Source organism: Trichechus manatus, unplaced genomic scaffold (assembly GCF_000243295.1).
Source record: "Trichechus manatus latirostris isolate Lorelei unplaced genomic scaffold, TriManLat1.0 scaffold00024, whole genome shotgun sequence".
Taxonomy (NCBI): domain Eukaryota; kingdom Metazoa; phylum Chordata; class Mammalia; order Sirenia; family Trichechidae; genus Trichechus; species Trichechus manatus.
Window position 1 is genome coordinate 14,638,446 of NW_004443960.1, and position 22,607 is coordinate 14,661,052.

General features: G+C 45.2%; 1 protein-coding gene across 1 annotated transcript in view; it reads left to right on the plus strand.

Annotated features, from left to right (window-relative positions):
• The first annotated feature begins 22 nt into the window (after positions 1–22).
• ABCC1 (ATP binding cassette subfamily C member 1 (ABCC1 blood group)) overlaps positions 23–22,607 on the plus strand; it is a 167,879-nt gene continuing 145,294 nt past the window's right edge. The window contains exon 1 of the mRNA XM_004373287.3: positions 23–45. The gene's annotated coding sequence lies outside the window, so the exon portion shown is untranslated. The remainder of the gene's footprint in view (positions 46–22,607) is intronic.

Consider the following 22,607-nt stretch of genomic DNA (forward strand, 5'->3'; position numbering starts at 1 on the left):
GCGCTCCGGGGCTTCTGCACCGCCGATGGCTCCGACCCATTCTGGGTATGTGCTTGCGGCCGCCGAGGCCGCGTGCGGCGGCCGGGAGGGAGGGAGGCCGGCGGGCTGGGAGGCCGGCGCCGCAGGGGGAAGCGCTGGGCAGGGCGGGCCTGGCCCGCAGCCCCGGGACGCTCGCTGAGGACCCGGAGCCCCCCTCCCGGTCAGCCGCGGGCCTCGGGGTCCCGCTCTCCACGCCCCTTCGGTTGCGGAGCTGATGAGGAAACTTGTGTGACTCAGTTCCAGGGAAGCAGGGCGTGGGGTGGGGGAGGCATGAGCCTCGCCGTGGAGCTTTGGAGGTGGGTAAGGGACCATACCCCTCCTCGAGAGGGCCAGAAAGAGGGGCCCTTCCTGCTTTGGAATTACCTTCTTAAATTAAAAATAATCTCTCAGGGAAGCGGACTCCAGACCTGGGGGACAGTAAAGAGAGGTGTCTCTGCCTCTGTTCTCCCATCTTCTTTGTGGTTTGGGGTCCCCGCTTTCACAAAGAGCACCCCATTACCGAAGGGGTGAGCTGGGGAGGGGCTTGGACTGTAGAAAGGGGCTTCCCACTGATTGGGTTGGGTTTGCCCCCTCCGCAGATGTTTTCATCCACGTTACTCTGCTGTGGTTACATATTTTTGTCATCTTTTCCTTTTTTTCTGCCTAAATGCTCCAGAGGCAATTTGGCGGAACAGGGGAAGAGCCAGGGGAGAAGGTGACTGCTCACCCCCGACCTGTGTCCTCCTAACCCCAGGGTCAGGCTTGGGGTGCAACTGAGAATACCGAGGGCCCTGGTACCCGTGGGGGTATGTCTACCCCATTCCTGTAATGTGGGCCTCCTCTCTGGTTTTTCCCCAGCAAGTGTTCCTCTGCGTGTGTACCGCGGTGCCTGCCCGGGTCTCCAGAGTTCACTTCCCGTGTGGTTTAATCCCCAGTGCTTTGGGCTTTAGCTACCAAGTAATGCGATTGGCCCCTTTGTTCAGGGCAGGGCACTTCTGGGTCAAGCTGACTTGATTACTGGTAGATGCAATAAGCAAATCTGGACATGATAGTTGTTTTAGGCTGGGTTCTGTATAGAAGCAAAACCAGTGAAGCATATATACATGTACACACATATATATATGTACAGATACACACTCATACACACACATATGTATGTATATGAAACCATTGCTGTTGAGTTGATTCCAACTCATAGCAACCCTGTAGGACAGAGTAGAACTGCCCCATAGGATTTCCAAGGAGTGGCTGCTGGATTCGAACTACCAAGGCAATGGTTCACATGGTTGTAGAGGCTGACAAGTCCCAAGTCAGCCTGGAGGCTTCTCCTGACTCAGGTAGCTGTAGGGGCTGACAAACCCAAGATCAGCAGGTCATATGGCAGACTGCTGGCTCACAGGTTGCAGAGGCTGGATGGCAGTCAATACAGCAGGCCACTGGCTCAAGTCCCAGGAACCAGAGGTCAGATGATAATGAGCTGGATGCAGGATCCAGAGCAAGTAAAAGCCAGCAAGCTTTGCCAGAACATCCAGATATATTGGATGCAGGCCACACCCCTGAGGAAACTCCCCTTACAACTGATTGGCTGATCACATCAGATCACATCATGGAGGGGACTACATTATATCGCAAAATTGAGGATAACTACATCATTGTATAACTGCCAAACTATACCATTACATACTGCCAAATCACTGAGAATCCTGGCCCAGCCCAAGCTGACACACAAACTTAACCATCACAATAGTTTTTCATCTTTAGTTAAGGAATCAGGAGAAAGAATCACCTTTGGGTCCTAGGAGCTGGTACTTAGTATCTGAAAATACCTTCTTGTCCTGTTTTGTGGTCCTTTTCTTGAAGGCTGTATTTTGGGGCTCCACTGGAAGGATTTAGTTTTGTGGGGGGTGCGGTATCATTTTGGTAGAACAGCCAACCACCCTGCTGTTTCACATTTTCAGGCCAGTGCTGTTGGAGATTTGCTCCAGGGCTGGAAATAGTACGTGTACTTTGCATTCAGGATCTAGGAGTGATTGGAGAGCAGATCTTTTGCAAAGCTGGACTCTAATTGGCAGTGAGGACAAACCTGTAGCTCGACCCTGCTGCTCCTTATCCGAGTTGTAATTAAGGCTTAAGGCTGGGAAAGACTGGTCTCCCAGCCAGTTAGATAAGTGTATGATGTTGGGCAAGCCACTTCACCTGTCTGTGCCTCAGTTTTCCTTGTCTGTAAAATGGGGGCAGTGGTCATAAAAGTCCCAACCTCCTAGGGTTGTTGTGAAGAGTTGTGAGTTAACCTGTGTAAATGGCTCGGCCTGTGCCCTGCACAGAGTTAAACAGTAATCATTATTCTTTTGAAAGATGAAGTTGTGTGTTTCGAGTTGCACATCTTTGGGCCCACTTTTCCTTTGGCATGTGGGGATGGGATTCGGCTGCAGAATCTACCTGCCGACTCATGCCTGGCTTCCCTTGTGACTAAAGTCATGTGTTTAAAAATCAAGGTGACCTTGAAAATGTTAAACTGAGTGAAATAAGTCAGTCACAAAAGGGCAAATATTGTATGAAGTTACATGAAATATCTCGAATAAGCAAGTGTATAGAGACAGAAGTCTTATTAGTGGTTACCAGGGGTGGGAGGGAGTGAGGGGGAAGGGAAGACACAATGCTTAGGAAACATTGAGCTTCTGTTAAGGGTGTGGGAAAAATTGTGGAACTGTTAATGGTGATGACTGAATGCAATTAATACCACTGAACTGTATACATGAAGATTGTAGAAATGGCAAATGTTCTGTTACCTACATACTTATTACAGTAAGAAAAAAAAAATCAAGGTGACTGGCCCACGTGTGACTCTATCAGAAGCTTTGTTCCTGGGGCAGTGCCTGCTTCCGGCCCTGGGCAATGTCCAGAAAAAAAAACGAGAACATGGAAATGGCCGATGGTGAGAGGTCTGTGGACTTATCAAGTCCACTCAGGCAAATGCTCTGGAATGAGAAAAGGGGAAGTCTGTTATCTATATGGAAAGTAGGGGCTGAGTTCACAGGTGCTTGGCTTTGTTTGGGGGGTGTGGGCTTGCAGAAGGGGCTGTGTTGTGACTGATATTTGAATGAAGGTTGGGAAAGATGAGTCTGGGTCTCTCCGTGCAAGTTAATTAAAAAAAAAAAATTGTTTATTAATGTGATGCATGCCCAGAGTGAAAAATTGGAAAATGTGAAAAAGTAGAGAAAACAAATAAATAAGCAGTGTAGTGTGGATTTACAAATCCTGGCTCTGTGGCTTAGCGGAATAGCTTAGGGGAGTTACTTCTCTCTGTGCCTCCGTTTCCCCATAAGGACAATGGAGATGATAGTAGTAGTCCCTAGTGGAAAGTGGTAACATGAGGAATAACTGAATGACTCCTTGGCAGGTGCTTAGAGCATTGCTTCTTGCAATGCCCTAAAAATGAGGAAAAACCCAGTTGCTGTCACGTTGATTACATTCGTGGCAACCCCGTATGTGTCAGAGGAGAACTGTGCTCCATGGGGTTTTCAGTGGCTCATTTTTCAGAAGTAGATTGCCAGGCCTTTCTTCTAAGGTGCCTCTGGGTGGACTCAAACCTGCAACCTTTTGGTTAGCAACCAAGTGCATTAACCGTATGCACCACCCAGGGATGCCTTGCTGTTTCTAGGTGCCATCAAGTCGATTCGACCCTGTAGGACAGAGTAGAACTGCCCCATAGGGTTTCCTAGGCTGTAAATCTTTGCAGGAGTTGACTGCCACATCGTTCTTCCGCAGAGTGGCTGGTGAGTTCAAAACTCCGACCTTTTGGTTAGCAACCAAGTGCTTAACCACTGCACCCCCAGGGCTCCAGGGATGCCTTAAAACCAAAGGTCAAACCTGTTGCTGTGGAGTTGATTCTGACTCATAGTGACCCTATTGGACAGGGTAGTACTGCCCCGTAGGGTTTCCAAGGAGTGGCTTGTGGATTCGAACCACTAACTAAAAGGTCAGTGGACGTGCTCTTAACCACTATGCCACCAGGGCTCCCGGGATTTCTTAGCACTTAGTAAATGTAAGTGGGCCTCACCAGCTGGAATTCTCAAGTTCATTTTTGCTGCTGCACCTGTTGCTTCTGGGGATGAACAGAAGCAGCGGACGTGAGTCTCAGCCCCTGGAGTGAGTTGGTACTGGTGCTGATACTCGCCTCAGAGATACCCTGTGACATTCTCCAACATATTCACTGAACCCTGACTGAATATTATGATCAGCTGCCAGGGAAGCTCTGGGCTCTGTAATTGGTGATGGAGAGGCATTTCTTAGAAACTATTAGAACTTCCTCTTGGGGTAAGACCTGGCCTTGGAGTCAGTCTAATTCCAGCCTTAATATCTGCGCTTGGTTTCACAGCCGTCTATGAAGAACCACATTTTTTCTGTCCTCTAAGTACTCTCTTGGTTTTCAAACTCATCACTTTGCTTTCCTCCACCTTCCTCTCTTCTCCTTTTTGTCTGCCTCTCCTTCCAAGGCCCCTCCCTTTCTCACGGATTGTTAGAGCTGAAAGGGACCTCAGAGCCCATGGAGCCCTCCCCTGCACTCATTCCCCTGCACGGATGTTGGACCTGAGGCCCAGAATGACAGTGTGAGGGGCCTAAGGTGACACCGTCAGGCAGTGGCTTCGGGAGGAGAACCTTTGAGATGACAGGTCAGGAGAAGAGCTAATTCAGGACTTCTTAGGCCACCCTTTGGCCTTGCAAAGGATGCCACAGCTGGCCTGTTTGGTGGAGGCTTTCAGCAGGGAGGCTGTGTTCTCCTTCCCCTGAGCTGGACCAGCTCCATTTGTGATGGTCTTAGAGGTGGCAGATGAAAATCTCCTTCCATCCATGGACTCAACTTTTAGGCTATTTCCACCTGGAGGAGCTCTGGTGGTGCAGTGGTTAAAGAGCTCAGTTACTAACCAAAAGGTCAGTGGTTAGAACCCACCAGCCGCTCCATGGGAGAACAATGTGGCAGTCTACTTCCGTAAAGATTTACAGGCTTGGTAACCCTATGGGGCAGTTCTTCTGTGTCCTGTAGGGTTTCTATGAGTCGGAATCAACTCGACTGCAGTGAGTTTGGTTTGGTTTCATTTCCACGTGGGTTTCTCATAGGTGTCACAAACCTAACCCTGTCCTCCTCCTGCCACCCTCCCCACCTCCATCCTCACAGAGGCTCAGGCTAAAACCTTGTGTCATCCTTGACTCTTGTCTTTCTCTCCCATTCTACATCTGATCTGTCGCCAAATCCTGTTGCCTCTTCCTTCAAAATGTATCCAAATCCGCCTGCTTCTTACAGCCTTCCGAGCCACCACTGCGGCCTGAGCCAGTGTAGTCTCCTCACTGCCCTCCCTGCTTCCACCTTCGGCCCCAACAGTGTAGTCTCAGCCCAGCAGTCAGAGGGATCTGGTTATGAGTAGGCCACATCCTGTTCCTCATCTGTTTAAAACCCTGCAGTGGCTCCCTAGTTCCCTCAGGGTAAAAATAAAAGTGTATACAGTGGTCCACTAGGCCCTGCAGCATCGGGTCCCCCGCCACCTCTCCATCCTCTTCCTCTGCTACTCTCTGTCTCACTCCACTCCAGTCACAGTGGCCACCAGGCCTGCACCTGCCTCGGGGCCTTTGCACTTGCTGTTCTTGCTGCCTGGAAGTCTCTCCCCTCAGATTCTTGGGCACTCCTTTACCTCCTTCAAATCCTTGTTCAGATGTCATCTCAGGCAGCCTTACCCTCTTCTTCCCCTGATCCCTTCCTTGCATTCCCAATTCTCTTTGCTGCCTCCCCAAATAACACTTAAAAAAAACAAAACCTGTTGGCATTGCGTCTGTTCTGACTCATGGTGGCCCCATGTGTTACAGAGTAGATCTGCCCCACAGGGTTTTCTTGGCTGTAATCTTTATGGAAGTAGATCACCAGGCCCGTCTGTGGCACTGCTAGGTGGATTCGAACCACCAGCCTTTAGGTTAGTTGTTGTTAGGTGCCATTAACTGAGTTCTGACTCATAATGACCCTATGTACACCAGAACAGAACACTGCCGAGTCCTGCGCCATCCTCACAGTCGTTGCTATGTTTGAGCCCATTGTTGCAGCCACTGTATCAATCTGTCTTGATGAGGGTCTTCCCCTTTTTTTGCTGACTGTCTCCTTTATCAAGCATGATGTCCTTCTCCAGGGACTGATCCCTCCTGATAACATGTTCAAGGTACATGAGATGAAGTCTTACCATCCTTGCTTCTAAGAAGCAATCTGGCTGTACTTCTTCCAACACAGATTTGTTCATTCTTCCGGCCTGACCCGATGCCGTCGAGTCGATTCCAACTCATAGCAACCCTGTCCATGGCATAGTCAGTGTTCTTCAATACCATAATTCAGAGGCATCTGTTCTTCTTCGGTCTTCCTTCTTCATTGTCCAGCTTTTGCATGCAGATGAAGTGATGGAAAATATCATGGCTTGGGTCAGGTGCACCTTAGTCCTCAAAGTGACACCTTTGCTTTTTAACACTTTAAAGAGGGCTTTTGCAGCAGATTTGCCCACTGCAATATGTTGTTTGATTTCTTGACTGCTGCTTCCATGGGTGTTGATTGTGGATCCAAGGAAAATGGAACCCTTGACAGCTTCAATCTTTTCTCCATTTATCATGATGTTGGTTATTGGTCCAGTTGTGAGGATTTTTGTTTTCTTTATGTTGATGTGTAATCCATGCTGAGGGCTGTGATCTTTGATCTTCATCAGTGTTTCAAGTCCTCCTTGCTTTCAGCAAGTAAGGTTGTGTCATCTGCATATTGCAGGTTATTAATGAGTCTTTCTCCAGTCTTGATGCCGCATTCTTTGTACAGTCCACCTTCTTAGATTATTTGCTCAGCATACAGACTGAACGGGTATGGTGAAAGGATACAACCCTGATGCACACCTTTCCTGATTTTAAACCACATAATATCCCCTTGTTCTATTTCAACAGCTGCCTCTTGGTCTATGTACACGTTCCTCATGAGCGCAATTAAATGTTCTGGAATTCCTGTTCTTCACAATGTCATCCATAACTTGTTATGATCCACATAGTTGAATGCCTTTGCTGAGTCAGTAAAACACAGGTAGACATCTTTCTGCTATTCTCTGCTTTCAACCAAGATTCATCTGACGTTATTCCACGTCCTTTTCTGAATCCAGCTTGAATTTCTGGCAGTTCTCTGTCAATGTATTGCTGCAATCGTTTTGAGTTATCGTCAGCATAATTTTACTTGTGTGTGATATTAATGATATTGTTTGATAATTTCTGCATTCCACCAGACCACCTTTCTTTGGAGTGGGCACTAGTACGGATCTCTTCCAGTCGATTGGCCAGGTAGCTGTCTTCCAAATTTCTTCGCATGGATGAGGAAGCGATTTCAGCATTACATCCGTTAGGTTTGTAGATGAGCGCAGTTTGTGCCCCCCAGGAACCTTTCCATGATACTTACCACTTTCTAATACACCATATATTTTGCTTATTCATTGTGTTTGCCCCGTGTGAACTCCCACCAGAAAGTCAAGTCCGCAGATTTTTTATGTGTTTGTTTATGGCTGTAATCTCAGTGCCCAGAGCAGCACTTGGCATATAGTAGACATTCGGTAAATAATTTGTTGAGTGAATGAATGATATGAAGCACTGGAATGACTTCCAAGCAGGTTGAAGCCTGTCTGGAGATTGGTAAGGATGAACTAGTCACATGCCTGTCTGCAGTTGGTACTCAGACCGAACCCTCCAGTTTACATGTTAGACTGCTTATATTTTATGTTGCAAGACTGGGGCTCCTTCAGAGTTACAATGGAGGCTCGTCCATCTCTTATCTTGCCAGGACCCAGTGCCTTGCACACAGTAAGCTCAATCAGCTTTTGAATTTAACTAACTGCCTGAGGTACACATTTCAAACTGGGAGCTGGATCTAGCCCACTAATGTGCTGGTTTGACTTTATTTTTATTATACGAATTGCCAATATTTACTGATTGGAAGGTTTCACAGAAAAATTAGATTGCCAGCTTCTGAAAAATCAGAAGACTGGACAATACTGGGCCTGCATTTGAACATAGTAGTGGTCAGCTGGAGCTGCCCCCCCGACAGGCTTATTCTCTCCAATTAGCCACGGTCCCCACTCCTCCTTACTGTAGCTTCAACTGTAAGGTCAGACGTCCCTTGCCGTCTTTTCATTGTGTTTCTTCACCCCTGGTCAGCTTCTTGCACGATGGCACCTGGCACCTGTAGGCGTTGGAGTTGGTATCCCCTGCTCGGAAGCCAAACCTTTTGGTAGAACGACTGTGGCCGATCAGACTCGCTAGTTTCATGACGCCAGGACCCTGGCTCTGGCACAGGCATGTTGGCAGGAGAGGGATGGATAAACTAATTATCAATGTCCGAGGAATTTGAAGCAAGTGTATAATTTGTATGTTGGCTCCAGGTTTTCATGATAGGGTAAGATCTAGCTTTTATTATCAGATCTTAATGATGGTAAAGTTCTAGCTCATAAAAACTTGCCTGAGCATGTTGCATAAATAAATAATGTGCTAATAAATGTGACTCGTAATAATAAGGGCCTGGACATCCTGAAACGAGAGCTTCCCCTAGCCTGGCAAGGAAACTGGGACAGCATCTTTGGTGGAGGCTTGGACCTGCACTTACCTCTTGGAATTGAAATTGGGGAATCCAGTTTTGGGGGGTGGTAGGTGTGGGGCATTGTTGACATTTTGGCCTAGCTAATTCTTTGTGGTGGGGGCTGTCCTGTGCATTGTAGGATGTTTAAGCAGCACCCCTGGCCTCTCCCCACTAGCAGTACCTCCCCAATTGTGACAACCAAAAACGCCCCCAGACATTGCCAAATGTCCCCCAGCGGGCAAAATTGCCCCTGGTTGACAACCACTGGTGTGGAAGAATCTGGAGAAGAATTTGAGTGAGACTTTCACCCTCTTCTTTGTATTTCCCTAAGATGTTCTAGGCTGTTAGGAGTTCTAGGGTAATTGGCTTGTTGAGGTTGCCTTGGAGAAGCTTAATGACACGACACGTTAATGAGGTTAAACTCTCATTAGCTAGAGAAGGACCTTGCCACAGCCCATGCGCTTGCGAGGCGGTCTGCTGTTTGCCTGTTTCTGCTAAGGGCTGGGCTTTTCTACCCTGCTACATGGTTGGAGTGTATGTAGTGGTTCAGTCTCTGGGTAAAAATGCCTATCTTTAGAGGCTACCTTTGAAACTCTACCCCTTCATTTTAAACTGCCCCAGGAGAGGTGGACAATTACAAAGTTGAGATTCTACTTAAGTGTCGCCTTTCTTTAATTGTGGGATTCATCTGCCGGCAGAGGTTGCTGAGTTCTGGGAAAAAGTCCAGATGACCACCAGCTCTCAGTGGGCATCCCATAACCCTCAGACTTTTTGGGGCTTTTCGTTTCCCTCTCTGTGAGTCTCCTCCTGAGAACCTCAGTTTATGTTTTGTGGCCTCTCACAGAACTACTTGGTTGGGGATGCCCTCCTCACTGGGAAGCATTCATTTTTCAAGAGCCTGAGTTTTTCCAGTAAGAAGGACGTCAGTGGGGTCTTTTAAACCCCTGGGTTCATTCTCATGTGTTCCCACGACCATTTCTCACTCGTACATTTATCCAGTCCTTTATTGTTAGTCGAGTATCTGTGAGTTGCTGGCCCTGCTCTGGACACTGCGCGTACAGCAATGAAAGAGACAGAGGAGGCCCATGTTCTCATGGTACTTACCCTGGGGAGGACCCAAATGATTTCAGATGGGCTAAGTGCTGCAAAGACGTTAAACAGGAAGAAATGGGGTGGGGTGCGCATGCTCTACAGAGGCGTCCGAGGGAGGCATTTCGAGACCTGAGTGGTGAAGCTGGCCGTGCAAGGATCTGGGGAAGGGTGTCCCAGGGAGAGGCAACAGCAAGTGCAAAGGGAGCTGGGGAGCTTGATGTGGTTAAAATCTCACAGTTTTAACTCAGTAGAACCTCGGAGCCTGTCTCATAAAAATCTGGCCTGGAGCAGACACAGAATGTATAAAGCACTAATAAAATGGCTTGTGTTAATAATACCCAGAAAACCCAATGCCGCTGAGTTGATTCTGACTCATAGGGACCCTGTACGACAGAGTAGAACTACCCCCGTAGGGTTTCTAAGGCAGTAAATCTTTACCGAAGCAGACTGCCACATCTTTCTCCTGCAGAGTGGCTGGTGGGTTCGAACTGCTGACCTCCCAGTTAGCAGTTGATCGCTTTAACCACTGCAGCACTAGGGCTCCTTGTGGTAAAAATAAGGGCCTGGAAATTCCAAGATGGGTGATTATCCTAGCTTGGCAAGGAAATGGTCCCCAGCAAAGGTGTGGGCCCTATGTTCCACTTATATCTGAATGAGCCTCAGGTTTTTGAAATTAAATTAGATTTCTTTTTTTTTTTAAATGAGTCTCAGAACCTTAACTGAAACATTAGTATCAGACCAAGTTTTTCCTCACTGGTGTGGGATTTCCCCTGCTCCAGCTGCCGTTGGTTCCCCCTAAAAAGCTTTTCATAACCCATTAAGATGATAGGGAGGATTTTTTTTTTTTTTTAAGTAGAAGGTGCTTTCTTGTGTGGTTAAGATGACTTTCTATAGATTGCTAGAAGCTCTTTTAAAACTAGTTGTTATTGAATTGACCTGGCTTATTGCATGAGGAAGACTTTGCACTGTAACTTTTTTGATTGTGCTCTTACTTTTAAAAAGTCTTGGAGTCGGGGTGACCCAAATGGGTAAGCGTTCGGCTACTAACCAAAAAGTTGGTTTGAATCCACCCAGAGGCACCTTGGAAGAAAGTCCTGGCGATCTACTTCTGAAAGAGCACAGCCATTGAAAACGCTGTGGAGCACAGTTTTACTCTGACACACATGAAGTCGCCATGAGTTGGAGTTGATTTGATGGCACCTGGTTTGATTTTTTTTTTATAGAAGAGTATAGAGTGAAAGGTAAAAGTTTTGGTAACTTCTTGAATGTCCTTCTAGAAAAATTTCCAGCATATGCAGATATATATGTAAGGGTGTGTGTGAGTGTGTGTGTGTAGTTTTTTCCCTCAAATAGTTTCATATTCTAAATACTGTTCTGCATCTTGCTCTTTTCACTTAAAAACCTGTTAATCTTCTGTGTTAACCCGTTGCTGTCGAGTTGATACTGACTCATAGCGACCCTATAGGACAGAGTAGAACTGCCCCATAGGGTTTCCAGGGCTATAATCTTTACAGAAGCAGACTGCCACATCTTTGTCCCGTGGAGTGGCTGGTGCGTTCGAACTACTGAGCTTTTGGTTAGCAGCCGAGTGCAACCAGGGCTCCTTCTATGTTAGTCCATGCAAATTGGTAACACATCTTTACAAGGCACATGCGTTCTATTATGACTGTGCCATGTATTCCCCACCTTCTCCCTTGATGGCTTTCGGGTTTTTTCCAGCGTTTGGCATCCTCACTTGTGCTGCCGTGAGCTTTCGTGGGCATGCATCGCTGCACGTGTGTGCATGTAGACATGTAAACGATTCAGCATAGGACATTCTCCACTGGTGAAGTTACTAGGTTGAGGGATAGGTGTATTTTGAAACTTGACAATTAATTGCCAGGTTGCTGCAGGAGTTTATACTCCCGCTGATGGACCTACCAGTATTTATTAAGAACCTGTTGTGTTCTTGGCACTTCAGAGTATAGAGCTAGCCAGGAATTGACCAGGCTCATCTTGTGCTTCTGTGTAGGGGGGAGGGTTTTGCCCAGTTGAGTTAAACCTTATATTCCAGAAGGTTCAGGTCTGTGATCTGGGAGACAGGAAGTAGGAGGGAGCTTGTTTTGTTCTATCTTTCAAAAGAAGTATTTGAATTTAAGCATTCTTTGATCCCTCTGTTAAATTTTATAAGCTCTTTTAAATCAGTGATTTAACAATGCATGAAGGCTTTACTCATAATCCCACCACACTAATACAACATCTGTTTTAATTTTTACACTTAAACTTTCTATTTTAAATTTAAGAGTTTTCTGATTACAAAAGCAATACTCACTGTGTCAAAACAGTGTGGCGGTATGTAAATAAAGCATTAACCTGCAATGTGGGTATTCTTACATTCTTTACTATGTAGTTACATAAACATGAGAAACATAAATAATACGTTTAAAGCAAAACCAGTTATAGTTATTACTCTGCATTGTTTTTGCTTAACATGCCATCCATGTCAATACATAGAATCGCACTAATTCTTTACAATAGTTGTAAAATATTCCAAGATACAGATTTGCTATAATTAATTCAGCCATTTCCCTATTCGTGGCCATTGATTACATTGATTTTTCCCATTGATTTTGGTTAGTTTGTCTCTGTAAATGATGCTTCAGTGAACGTTCTTGTCCATGGGTCAAACTATATAAATTTTTATTTATTTACTTTTTTAAAAATTGTGGTAAATATATAGGTAACAAAACACTTGTCATTTCTGCCATCTTCACGTGCACAGTTCAGTGACATTAATTACATTCATCATGTTGTTCAGCCATCACCATTTAAAGTTCCTGAATTTTTTTCCATCACTCTTTTATTTATTTTCTATTGTGCTTCAGGTGAAACTTTACAGAGCAAATTAGTTTCTCATTCAACAATTTATACATAAGATGTTTGGTCACGTTGATCACAATCCCCGCAATGTGTCAACACTTCCCTTCCACACCCCAATTCCCCATTTCCATCCGTCCATTTTTCCTGTCCCTTCTTGCCTTCTCTTCATGGTTTTTGGGCAGGTGTTGCCCTTTTGGTTTTGTATGTAGGATTGATCTAAGAGGCATGTTCTTCACGGGTGTTACTGTTTATTTTATAGACCTGTCTAATCTTTGGCTGAAGGGTGCACTTCGGGAGTGGCTTCAGTTCTGAGTTAAAAGCATGTCCGGGGGCTCCATCACTCTTAACAGAAGCTTATTGTCTCCTAAGCATTGAATCTTCCTTTTCGCTGCCTTCCACCCATTCCTGGTGATTTTTATTTTTAAAAGGGATTGGCTGGTTATTTTCCCAAAAGGTTGGAATAAGTCCATTCTCAGTGACAGCGAATGAGAAACCCCATTTCTCTGCATCCTTCCCAGCACTGGACATGGCATTCAACATTTTTGTTAATTGGATGGATGAAAAATACCTGCATTTCCCTTACAGTTAGGAGTGAGTGTCCTGGGAGTATCTCAGAAGGATTTGCGTGTCCTTTTTCATGTGTTTCTTTCCATGGCCTTTTACTCATGGTTACGTGGTTTGTGGTTTTCTTGGTTTATTGGGCATCTTGCCTCTTTATCTAGCATGTGTGTTACAAATATTTTTTTTTACGGGCCATTGTTTGTCTTTTGGTGCAATAACATTTTCTTTTGGCTTGTTAACATTTGATTCTTGTCCATAATGGTACATAGTTTTTGCAAGATTATATTTATAGAGTGCATATCATTTTGTAGCCTAATTTTTTATTTATTGTTATTGTAAACATTTTCCCTTGTTCCTACATAGCCTTTGTTAAAGGTTCCTACGTAACCTTGAAACGTCTAATCAATATTTCCTTGTATTGGTGGAGCGTAATTTACATAGTTACTACCTTTGATTTGACATTTAGCTTGTTGCTAGGGTTTTTCCTTTAAAGAAAACATTGTAATGAATACCGTATGGATAGAGCCTTTTGGTTTATTCCTTAGAACATATTCTCAGGCATGAAATGAATAGCCCAGACATTTCAAAGGCTTTCACTAGCTATTGCCTTCTTTGTTTTATTTTATTTTTTTAAAGTTGCTATTGAGCCAACTCTGACTCATGGTAACCTCACGTGTGTCAGAGTAGACCTGCACTCCATAGGGTTTTTAATGGCTGATTTTTTTTGGAAGTTGATTGCCAGCCCTTTCTTCCAAGGTGCCTCTGGGTAGACTTGAATCTCCAACCTCTTGGTTAGCAGATGACTGAGTAAACTGTTTGCACCACCCAAACTGCAAACCAAACCCGTTATGGTCCAGTCGATTACAACTTACAGCCACTCTAGAGGACAGAGTAGAAATGCCCCACAGGGTTTCCAAGGCTGTAATTTTTACAGAAGCAGACTGCCACATCTTGCTTCTGCAGAGCCGCTGGTGGGTTCGAACTGTTGATCTTTAGGTTAGCAGCCAAGAGCTTAACCACTGCACCACTGGGCTCCTTTTGCACCACCCAGGCACTCCAAAGTATGAGAGAGCCTCATTAAACTACAGCTGCTGTCCTCATCAGTCAGCATCCACTCGATGGCAACTGTGTTTTTGGCTTACTATCCTCAGAGAACAGAGCCCTGGTGGCCCAATGGTTAAGTGCTCGGTTGCTAACCACAAGGTCAGCAGTTCAAACCCACCAGCCGGTCCCTGAGAGAAAAGACCTGGCAATCTGCCCCGATAAGGATTACAGCCTGGGAAACCCTATGGGGTAGTTCTTCTATGTCCTGTAAGGTCGTTATGACTCCGCAGCACACAGCAACAACAACATCCTCAGAGAGATTCTAATCTAATCTGATCTTTTCTCCTTGACCCTAACTAGTGAGATAATGATATTGAAAAAGAAGCCTTGTCAAAGGGCTTCCAGGTAGTGCAACCTAATTATAACTACCAGGTCACATTTCCCAGTGCCAGGTGGCTCCAGATATCTTCTGGACCACTAGTCTTTAGGCTTACAAGGCTGATTCGGGGGACCAGAGAAGAGACAGTCATTAATATGTACCCATCAGCTGCTCTTAAAAATAATACTAACAATAATAACGAATATCCTTGGACCCTGCCAGAATGGTGAATTGGGCCAACCCTTTTTGGAAAACGAAGTCTCTGGGTGGTGCAAGTGGTTATCGCATTAGGCCACTAACCGAAAGGTTGGAGGTTCGAGTCTACCCAGTGGATGCTCTGACACACAAGAGGATGCCATGAGTTGGAGTGGACTTGATGGCAGCTGATGGTTCCCATATTTTAGATTGTCCCACGTGAGATCCAGGAGCCTGGGTGGGCCATTTCACACCCTGTGTTGTGGTCAAAGCCAGCCCTTCTCTGGTTGACTTGGATACTTGGTTGGGGGAGGGGTCGGAGAAAGGGCTCACCCTGAGTCAAAACCTCTTATTCTTGGCAGGGTTTCAGGGGAGGGACAAGCATTGGCCGTGAAAAGAATGGGGATGATTGGACGGGGGGAAGGTGCAGCTCAAAAGAAAGACAAGGAGGTCTGTGGCTGGGATCAAGCGGGCAGGTTCAGGAGCCTGAGTTTGAGAACCAGCTCTGCCACCTCCCAGCATGCTACGGGGCCAGTTACTTAACTTCTGGGAGCCTCAGTTTCCTCATCTGTAAAGCAGGGGTGCTGAAGAAAAGAGGTACTGTACAGAGGATGCTTAGCCCAGCGTGTGGCACGTAGTAGATGCTCAGCAGATGCTAGCTGTGGGATGAAAGAGGCTGAACAGGAAGAAGATGGTGGTGGACAGTTAAGGGCAGTGGAGTGGAGCTACCTGGTGTGGTGATTTTCTTATGCTTTATCATCTCCATACGCCCTCTGGAAGGAACCTGGGTGGTGCAGATGGTTTGTGCTTGACTACAACTGAAAGGTTGGTAGTTCGAACCCACCCAGTGGCACCATGGAAGAAAGGCCTGGCGATCTGCTTCCATTAGGATTACAGCCAAGAAAACCCTATGGGGCAGTTCTACTCTGTAATGATGGGGTCACCATTAGTGAGAATCCACTTGACCACACTGGGTTTGGACTTTTTTGGTTTTGCATCCTCTGGGCCAGTGGAGGTCTTGGCAGACTCGGGATGAAGCCCAGCCAGACAGCTTGATCCTGAGATTCAGACGCCCACCCCCAACACCTGAGACCATTTAGGTTACTGCATCCAGTCCTACTAGGGTGTCTTAGGGTGCCTGGGTCTGGGTGAGGCATGCCAAGGACTGGTTTGGACAAATATTGGGTATCAGTTCTGAAATTGGGCTGAGGCATAGGGAAATTTATTCAGCAGCTTTTATTTGCCATTTGGGAGTAAATATCTTGTTGTGGTTTACTGTCGTTATGTTGGCCCCAGACGCATGGTGACCCCCATGCACAGTGGAGTGAAACACTGCCCAGTCCTGTACCATCCCTATGATCAGTTGAGGATTGAACTTTTGTGATCCAGAGGGTTTTTATTGGTTGATTTTTGGAAGCAGAATGCCATGCCTTTCTTCCTAGTCTGTCTTAGTCTATAAGCTCCACTGAAACCTGTTCAGCATCATCTCAACACGCAGGCCTCCACTGACAGATGAGTGGCATTGACTGGGACTCAATCCTGGATGTCCCACATGGAAGGTGAGAATTTTACCACTGCCCTCTGAGTACCTTAGTCTGTGACCTGTGAGTGAAGGTGGACTGTGACAATTCTGAGAGCTGTGGGCCTGTCCACCCTTGGGAAGTTCCAGGTATTTTGTTACTAAAAACTTGGTAGTGACTGAATTTTCTCTTACTCATTCTCTTTTTTTTTTTTGTCTGATATTGTACTTGTTGCTGTTGAGTCGATTCCAATTCCTAACAACCCTATAGGATAGAGTAGAACCTGCCCCATGGGGTTTCTGAGGCTGTGATCTTTATGGAAGCAGACTGCCACATCTTTCTTCCAAGGAGTGGCTGCTGGATTTGAACTGCCAACCTTTCAGTTAGCAGCTAAGTGCTGAACAGCCACTGTGCCACCAGGGCTCCTTTGTCCGATATTATAAGAGATAAAGTATAAAGGAAAACTGTGTAGAAACGAGTATAGGAAAAAATGAAAATTCCCAATAATTATACTCTTTTAGAGCTCATTTCTTATTGGCATGTTGGTGTTTTTAATTTTTAGTCTCTCTTCTACACATATCCTAAACATAAAAGTCTTTTTTAAAAAAACAATAATGAGGTTTATAAAACATATTCTTTATTTTTTGTTGTCATTTACTAGTACATCTTGGATACAACCCATTTTTCTTAATGAACAGATATTTGCTTGAGGACAAAATGTAAACATGAGCCTAATTAAGTAATTTGCAAATATTTGCTCCTTCCTGAGGCAGTTGGTCGTAGTCTTTGTTTTGAACTTCTGTACAGGGAGGTCCTGGGGAGAGGGTGAGGCAAGGCTTGAGTGGGTGGGGGTTGGAGGGGTGCATCTCAGACCCTCTTAGATGCCCCCTGTGGGAGACAGAGCCTCAGAGGGTCAGTACCCCAGGCTGTGAATTTTGCTTATAAGACAGGGCCTTTAACCCCGTTTGTCTCATGGCCTGACCACACTCAGTCAGCAGTCTTTGAGGGTCTTCTGAAGATCCACGCTCTGTGCCTGATGCTGGAAACCCAAAGGTATGCAGAGCAGCACTCCCTGCCCTCGTTGAGCTTTCAGTCTGGTGGGGATGATGGAGAAATAAATGGAAGATCGTAACCATGCTATGAAGGAGAGCTCCATGGGGCTCAGTGAGTGCAATAGGGGGTTTAATCTGTGTGGAGAGGGAAGAGAAGATGCCCTGAGCAGGAGCCTGTATTAGGATGTAGGTTTGGCTGTATGTGGCAAAGATCCCAAATATAGCAACTTAAGATGCAAGTTAATTTCTCGCTCATGTAGAAATCCCAACTGGTGTGGCAGTTCCGCTCCTTAAAATTGTCAGGGGTCCAGGCCCCTCCCATGTTGTGCTGCTGCTCTGGGGGTCCTGCCCTCATCTGCGTGGATCAAGATGGCGCACTTCCGTGTCCACATTCCAGCCAGTGGGATTCACATCCCATTGGCTAGTACATAGTCACATGGCTTCATCTAGCTGCAGGGGGGGCTAGGAAGTATTGTTTCCCATCTGGACAGGCTCAACAAGGAAGGCCAGTGTAGCTGGAGCTCAGAGAGCAGCAAGGGTAAGAGGGGGGCAAGAAGAGGCTGGGACCTGGCCCTGCAGTTCTTGGATCCTCCAGGAGTCCTTGGTTGCCTCCTTTACCCTGTCCTTGCTTAGCCATTAGCTCCAAAACAGTCTTTTAAACACTGTCCTTTCCAAGTTCTGGAAAGAACCAGTGACTAACTCAATTCTAGTCTTTGCTTTATCCCAAAATTATTGTGTGATTTTGGTAATAGTTTATTTTTATAAATAAAATAACATATATTGAGAATTAAAGGAGCCCTGGTGGCACAATGGTTAAGCATTCAGCTGCTAACTGAAAGATTGGCCATTCAAACCCACCAGCAGCTACGTGGGAGAAAAGACCTGGCAATCTGTTCTGGTAAAGATTACAGCCTAGAAGACCCTATGAGGTAGTTCTGCTCTGTCATATGGGGATGCTATGAGTCGAAAATCGACTTGATGGCACCTAATAACAGCAATGCTGGGTAGGTGCTTTAGTGATCTCTTTTTAGAGAAGGGGAAACTGAGGCAGAGGTAAACTTGCCCAAAGGTTACACAGCTAGCAAGGGGTGTAGACAGTATTCAGACCCAGCAGTTTGACCTCAGAGCCTACCCTCCTCCCAATGACTGTGTTTTACCTCAATCATTTGTGTATTGTCTTCATGATTTTGACCTTTGTATTCCACTTCATATCGGTTAGGATTGCATTTGGCTGCAAGAAACAGAAAACCTGACTCCAGTGGCCCAAACATAAAGGTATTTATTTTTCCTGCTTCTCAGGAAGTCCAGTGGCAGGTAGTTACTGGTATTGGTTTAGTGACCCAGTTGTTGTCAGGGCTGACCTTTCTGCCATTGTCTTTGTCTTTCTCATAAGGCCTCAAAATGCCTGCCTCTATCACATCTGGGTTCAAGGTAGGAAGAGGGAAGGGCTGCACCAGTTTCATCCATCCTTTATTAACTCAGGAAAGTCAGTTTTCCCAAAAGGCCCCTCCCTCTCCCTGTGCTGCAGACTTTTGCTCATATCTCCTTGGCTAGAACTGGATCACAAGACCACCTCTAGCTGCAAGGGAGGTAGGGAAAGCAAGTACTTGGTTTTATTTGGAATCGACTCTGTGGCATCTGGTTTGTTTGCAGCAGGCGGTAGCAGAAAAGGAGGGGGTTGAGAAACGCTGCTGAATAAACCAGCCAATAGTATCTACCACATACTTATAGCTTAGTACTTCTCTCTTTTCCCCATAGAACTGTACTTACTGAGCAATGTATCCTCTTTCATTCCGCAGTTCAGAAGCTGCAGAAAGAAAACCACAACCATACTTCCCAGCACTTTTCTTAAGGGAGAAAAGCATTTAAACATCTGTTATATAAGGCAAAATATTTATCTACCAAAAGATACAACTCTATTAATATTCATTGAGAAGTGAAATTATTTTCAACTCTTTAATTAGGTGGTAATATAAGGAAGACCTACACACAGAAGTTGTGCCTGGTATATGTATAAGCATTCATTACATTTTTAGTGAACGTTCCTGAGTGACGTTTTAGAAGGATGGTTAGGTTGAGATCTAGTGGAAGTGCAGATAAAAAGATGATGGAGATTCAAGGTTTTGTGGCCATTAATGAAGAATACAAGTAGTGTAATTCACTTGAATTTTTGAATGAGAATAGCGGGAGATAATACTGAAAATCCCACTATCAATTTATGAGAGTATCTTTCCCCTCAGCCACAACTCTCAAATTATGTCATTCTTATTTTATTGTCAGGTAAACAGCTTCAGATTTCACAGTGTTCCCTATCACTTAATTTAACAGTTTTAATTATTGTGGAACATCAACCTTATCTCTGCCAAAATGAAGAAAAAGAAATATCCCTAGATTAACTTCATTGTTAGCTCAACTACAACATGTACCTTTTTTAACTTAGTACTTTTCTTTAAATCAATTTACTCTTTTTTAAACTGACTAAATAAATTTATCTGAAAAGGAAGTTTCATATCACTTTAGAAAATCTGTGAAATCACAAGTTGGTGGTGTTCATATGTTTACCTAATACCTATTAAAAATAAGTACATCACTACTAAAATAAAAAAAATTCTGCAGACCATCTAGATCAATGATTCTCAGCCTGGGTAATTGTGCCCCCCCAGTTCCCCACCCCCTGGAATATTTGGCAAATCTGGAGACATTTTTGGTCGTCTTGGGTGGGGGGAGTTGGTAGGGTGCTACTGGCATCTAGTAGGTATAGGCCAGGGGTGCTGCACAGGACAGAATTACAATAAAGAATGATTCAGCTCTGAATGTCAGTGGTTGTGAGGTTGAGAGACACCCTGGCCTAGACTCAGTTCACACGCTTCCAGGGTGATTACAAGCCATGTTGGGGGAATGCTGCCATTTTGCTCGTCAGTTATGCACTCTTGTGTGATTCCACAGTCTCCTGTGTGACCTTATATCAGTAACACTTTATGTCTGTAGCCTTCTTGTGGGTTTTCAAGGCTTGTTCCCACAGATAATATTAGATCTCCAGTAAACTTGCGAAGTAATTTCATATGTGCATATGAATTCAAGATCTAATTGCTCCTCAACCTGGAGCAGCAGAGGAAGAAGGAGAGTCAGGAATAGGAGGGTATGGAATGTATGGCTAATTGCCTCTGTGAACAACTGTCTCCTTTGCCAGTGAAACCAGAAGAACTGGATGGTGCCCAGGTACCACTACTGAACATTTAGATCAAAGATTCTACAGAAGAATCCTGATCAAAAGGGGGAAAATGCAGAGCAGAATCTCAAATTTTCATGGAAACCAGACTTTCTGGAGCCATGGAGGCTGGATGAACCTCTGAAACTATTGCCCTGAGATCATCTCTAAACATTAAACCAAAAGTATCCCCTGAAATCATCTTAAAACCAAACAATAGTTTAGCTTAACTAGTAAAAAAAAAGTCTGCCTTGAGCATTATGCTCTTTTAAGAACTATCTATATGACATCAGTGTGACAATAGCAACTTGAAAGAGTACTGTGTTTTACACGAATAAAATGTGCCTTCTATGTTTGTTTGCCAACTGTGCCCTCCCCCTGTGAGGTATTTTTGTAAGTGCACTATGCTAATTTTTTTTTTTTTTTTTTAACAGCAACATGTAAAAAAAAATTGGCAAAGTGGTGCTTATGAAAATACTTTGCGGGGGAAGGGCACGGTTGGCAAACAGATGTAGAGGGCGTGCGTTATTTGTGTAAAAATACTATAGATAGGAACCTTGGGGGCAGTGAGTTTATGTTAACTGGGAGGAACAACTCAGAAAAGGAGGGTAAGAATGGTTGACAACTTGAATGTAATCAGTGTCACTGAATTGTACACTGTTGAATTGGTGTATATTTTGCTGTGTATATTCCCAACAACAACAGTAACAACAACAGCAAAAGATAGTCTTATCGCTCCTTGAGTACCTTGTAGGAATTGGTGAGGGGGAGCTTATGGACCTTGAAGCTGAAGTGATTGAAATAACCCTTTTGCCAGGCAGCTCCTATGTGAGCATGTGATTTGGAAAGAATATTGTGCTTGTGGAGAGCCTTTCTGTCGTGGAACCAGGCCGAAACCACAGCCTCTTGATGACTGTGTGCTTTGGAAAGGGATGTGCTTGGCAAGGCTGCAGACTTTTACTCCCTCCTTCCTCTCTGCCTGTGTTTGGCAAAAACAACTGGGTCTAGGCAAGAGCTGGGGAAGAAACTGTCCAGACAAGAAGGCTGTTGGCAGGTGGAGATGATTGGAGACCAGGTTGCTGGCAGGTCTGCCCAAGCTGGCCTGGTCAGGTAGCTTGACAGTTAATTACATGCATGGCCCCATTAAAGTTAATTGAATTGTTATTAGGGGGGCTAGTGAGGAAGGGGAGTGAGAGGGTGATTATTGCCTTCTCTCCTTGGGTTAGCTTGGATAATAAGGAAGGGCATTTTCATCCTTGATTCAGGTGACTTAGAAGAAAGCAGGGCTTTGAACCAGTTCATCCTGGTTCAGTCACGGCTGAGGAAGCGAAATGAGAACAGACCTGAATTTTTAATATTTGGGTGAACTGGAACAATAACCGGAGCAGGAAAAATTATAGGTCGAAGCCCTGCTAGAAACCTAATTTCCCTCATAGAAAACAAGGACAGAGTATGCGTTGCATAGCAACCAAATCTCTTGCCCGTTGAATTTTGCGCAGAGTCGGAAACAGTGGTGCCCGGCTCAAAGATGGTGGCCAACCGTGCCGCTTTGAATGTGTGTTGCTGTCCATAGTCCTGTCATTAATCCAGTCTCACGCATCAGGCTCCTGAAGAGGCTCACTATGTCTCTTCCGGGAAGAGTTTTGCTACTTGCTCCTTGTCTCGCTGTTTTGAGTTATTTCCTTTGGACCTATGCCCATAAGTAGGATTGTTGGGTCAAGGGTGAGGACAGATTCTCTGGCTTCTTTTTGCATGTTTCTGAATTGCCTTTCAGATAGACTTATTCACCCCTTCTTTCATTTATTGAACAAGTACAGTAAAACCTGCGAAAACCAGAACCTGTGTAAAGTGGAAACCTGTCAGAGAAGGAAAACCCAAATATTTTCCACTAATAGCGATAGAAAAGTGGTAAGACTCACCCTGTCAAAGGCAGAAAACTTTCAAGACCCAGAAGAACTAGGCAGTCCCATCAGGTTCCAGTTCTCACAGGCTTCAGTGTATTTATTGAGCACCAGCTATCTGCATCTGGCACCCTGATGGCCCCTGAGAA